The sequence below is a fragment of the Lynx canadensis genome, chromosome X (assembly GCF_007474595.2).
Source record: "Lynx canadensis isolate LIC74 chromosome X, mLynCan4.pri.v2, whole genome shotgun sequence".
NCBI lineage: Eukaryota > Metazoa > Chordata > Mammalia > Carnivora > Felidae > Lynx > Lynx canadensis.
Genome location: NC_044321.2, coordinates 36464688 through 36469011, shown reverse-complemented (window position 1 = coordinate 36469011; position 4324 = coordinate 36464688). Strand labels below are relative to the sequence as shown.

Here is a 4324-nt window from a genome sequence, read left to right as displayed (position 1 = left end):
CTCCAGCCTTCAAGTCAATATTTCCTGAGAAAATCAGAGTCCCTCACTCCATAAAGTGATTTGGAGAGCCCTGAGAGCCTGATGGTATCATGGGAATCAAAAGTCAGAAGGAGGACAAGGGTAGGTAAGAGCAGAGTCAGGGCAGATCCTTGTGTGAAGCAAAGATGATGCACAGAAAGGAAAGAACTACTCCTAAAACCGCATCAACTGACGATGTCTTTCCACACCTCATTTCTAGTACTAGGATATCCAAACAATAAATTCCCCTTTACTTAGGGTAACTTGAATGAGTGAGTTTAAAAGTCAAACTGGCACAACATTTAAGCAAGCTTACAGAAAAGGCTGCCATACTTAAATCACCAATACTAATGTTGCTTTAAATCCCCTCCCAATTTTTGTCAACATATAGGAATATATTTTTTTACTCAGTTGTAACCAGTATAGACATTCTATTCTTTGTCCTTTTTTTAACATTGTCTTGTGTACATATTTCCAAATAGCAACATACTCACATCATTTTTTCCATCTGTGTATCATGCTCATGTGTTCATATGTCTACTTTGAAATAGTTGGGTAGTTTTCTCTGATTCATTATTATGAATAAACAGTGCTATAAACATCTTTGGACAAATTTCTTCTTCTTTTTTTTTTTTAATTTCACTGGGATTTCTTCCCAATGGAGGATAACCAGGTTAAAGATACAAACAGTATTTTCATTCTTATGATTTGGTGCCAAATTGTTCTTCTTAAAGATATACAATGTTGTTGAAAATGTAAATAACCTCAAATATATTAGATGTTTGCATTTGAAAGGAATGGGGGCATTTACAAACCTATTTTAAAGAAATAATCAGGAGCTCCTGGTAGCTCAGTCATTTAAGCATCCAACTTCGGCTCAGGTCATGATTTCACAGTTTGTGAGTTCGAACCCTACATCAGGCTCTGTGCTGACAGCTTAGAGCCTGGAGCCTGCTTCAGATTCTGTGTCCCCCTCTCTCTGTCTCTGCCCTGCTCATGCTCTGTCTCTCTCTCCTTCAAAAACAAATAAACATTAATTTTTTTTAATTTTAAAAAAAGAAATAATCAAAAAATACAGAATGATTTATGAAACAAGATAGTCATCATAATACTATTTATAACACTGAGAACACAAAAGCCAAAATACTCAGACCACCTGGAAATGTCTAAGTAAATTATGATAGATCTATATACACAGTACATATGTGGATTTTTATTGCCATAAAAGTGATGTTTTCAAGGAATACTGAATGACCTAAGGGATGTTTGTGATATAAAGGCAAGGGAAAAATTCATTACCAAACAATATGCAATATAATCGTAACTGTATAAAGAGAAAAAATTTTTCCACAAAGACATGCATGCAAAAGGACTGTAAACAAATATACTATAATATTAATAGTAGCTATCCTTCAGTATAAGGTTTTTATTAGCATATGTGTACTTTATAATCAGAAATAGCAATAAATGTTATTTAAAAAAATAAATGATCAACAAAGCAGAATTCTAGGCATAAAATGATACAAAGCAATAGTGAAGTTAAACAGACTATTGGTCACTCAGCTATGAATGTGAACTTTCCTTCTAACTGAACTGGGAAGGATGTGCATGTTAGAGGAGTAACAGAGGTGAGGAACTAAGAAGATCCAGGATGCAGGAGAAAATTTTAGAGCTTGAGGAGAAATGGTCTAGTGGGCAAGCTCCTGTTCAGAGACTTTCTTTGGTCAATAAGCTCCAACAATAAATTTTTGACCTTTGTCATTTACCATTGTGATATAATAAAGAAAATGTCTGGCCTTTGTCCCCCAATCCTGGCATAGAGCTTCAAAAATCCTTTGCATTTCCTGATAAGAGTGTCTTTTGCTATACCTAAGGAGCCTCTCTCATTCATACCTGAGTTTATGTTAATGAAGTGACTCGTGGTGGGTCTTTAGATAACTTCAGGATGGGATTAGTGACCAGAAAGACCAAGCATATGATTGGACAGTTGGACTTTTCAGCCCCACCCCCACCCCACCTCTAAGGAGTGGAGGGAAGCTGGAGATTGGGTTCAATCTTGTGATCAATAATTTAATCCATCATGTTACATAATGAAATGGTGAACACATGGATGCTCTTGGAAGATAGTGTGCCCTGATTCCACAAGGAAAGGGCATAGAAGCTCTATGCCACCTGCCCCCCAGACCTTGTCCTATTCATCTCTTTCATTTGGCTGTTCCTGAGTTGTATCCTCTACAATAAAAGTGTAATCATAAGTATAACACTTTCTATGGATTCTGTGAGTCATTTTAGTGAATTATTGAACCTGAAGGTAGGAGTGGTCATGGGAACTCCCAGATTTGTAGCTAGCCAGGCAGAAGTGCAGGTGGCTTGGGAATACCCAGGACTTGTATGTAGCTGGCGTCTGAAGTGGGAGAAGCATTATAGGACTGAGCCCCTTAACCTGTAGGTTAAGGGATTTGGGCTAACTCTACTTAGTGTCAGAATTGAATTGAATCGAATTGATTTGAATTGTAGAACACCCAGTTGGTATCAGAGAACTGCTATCAGAATATAATCATCATCTACATATACAAAGGACAAAACAGTTCTCAAATATGTGTAAGGAAAATTGTATTAGTCAGGGTGATGCCAGCTTCTAAAAGAGATAAACCCCATAATCTCAGTGACTGAATACAGTAGAAATTTATTTCTTATTCATATGACATCGGAAATGGGTGTTGCTGACTGAGTGGACTTCCACATGGTCACTCAAGGACCCAGGCTACTTCCATCTTGGGTACTCTATATTCCTCCTGGGCCTCACAGTCCTCCGCACTCATCCAACAAACAGGGAAAGAGCATGGGAAGTTATACAGGGAAGTGTCTGTCAGCCAGAGCCTGGAAGTGGCACGCTCATTTCCATTCACCTTTCATTGCCTAGAACTTGGCCACCTCTCACGACAAAGGATCTTGGGAAATGCACTCACATTAGAGGAGGAAATGTGTGTGATGAGCAAGCCAGTGCCTACCACAAGGATATGAAAGAATTTCTTTATTCTTGAAAGCAATAATCACCTAATCTAGATTTGAACCTGATTGATCTCAGTGGCCAAGAAAGACAGCCATAATGAGGTAAGTTCTTCATTGCCAAGTGCCATGGTAATGTATTTCAAAACGGGTCAGAACTATGGTGTTTCAGTTCAGTGCAAGAAAAGACTTCTTCAGCAAAAAGGGTGCAAAGGAGACTGACTTAGTCCTGCCCTGGAAGACCTTAGCATATAGCAGAGAATCGTATAGACCAATGAAACTTTCTTTCTTCTTTTTTCTTTTTTTGATTTAACAAAAGTTCTACTTACACATCTGGAAAATCTGGAATGCTTCACAAATTCGTATGTCATCCTTGCTCAGGGGCCATGCTAATCTTCTCTGCATCGTTCCAATTTTAGTATCTGTGCTGCCAAAGCGAGTACTGAAACTTTCCATTTAGCTTTCGTGCATGAAAACTACATACACTCAATGCCAACAAAAATCCTTAGCAGGTACAAGAATAGTAAAAAGTAGAAAGACTTTAATAAATACTATATCAATAGCACATTAAAAATGAGCATACTGTTCAAAGAAGTGGATAGACACATTGATGGATGAATGAACAGGTGTTCTAGTATAATTTCAGAGAAAATTATTTTAATTGATGTAAAACACACAACACATGATTCAGAAAAGCGTGGCTGACCTAAGGACAGAAGCGGAAAATCCACTTTGTAAAAAACAGCTAACTTCTTAGCTCACAGAACAGGCAGTTCCCAACACAGGCACTGAATGTGTTTGTTTATAAGGCAATTATTTGGAACTCAAACTGCATTTTCCCCTAGAAGCAATGTCATGAAAGGTTGTTTAGATTCCCACGCAAAAGCAGAGTTGCATGCCTCTTTAACCCACAACGTATCTGAAGGATTACACTGCACTAAGGGTTCTGGTCCAACTGTAATTGAGCATTTCTACAAGAAAAGGCATCTGGTCTCCAACACAGAAAACTGCTCCCACCATTCCAGCAAAAGCAGGTGAAGAGGGGAAGGCATTGTAGTCCAGCTGTGGCTGAAGCCACAACAGATTCCTTAAGATAACCAGAATTGAGCATGGAAGAAACAGGCAAAGTCTCCATCATACGGGAAATCACAAGGGATGGATGTTTTCTGGGCTTCTGTAGCTAGTTAACATCCATAGCTCCGGTATCTTTAGAAAGCCCAGAAAGATCATGAGTTCACATTCTCACACAGCAAAAATCAGCTCTTTGGTTCACCCAGTCCCCACCCTATAATCTCAC

General features: G+C 38.5%; 1 non-coding gene across 1 annotated transcript; it reads right to left on the bottom strand.

Annotated features, from left to right (window-relative positions):
- Nucleotides 1-3363: 3363 nt before the first annotated feature.
- LOC115507910 lies at nt 3364-3470 on the bottom strand. The gene has a single exon (XR_003966833.1). It is a non-coding gene; the product is annotated as a U6 spliceosomal RNA (small nuclear RNA).
- Between the last annotated feature and the right edge of the window lie 854 nt (nt 3471-4324).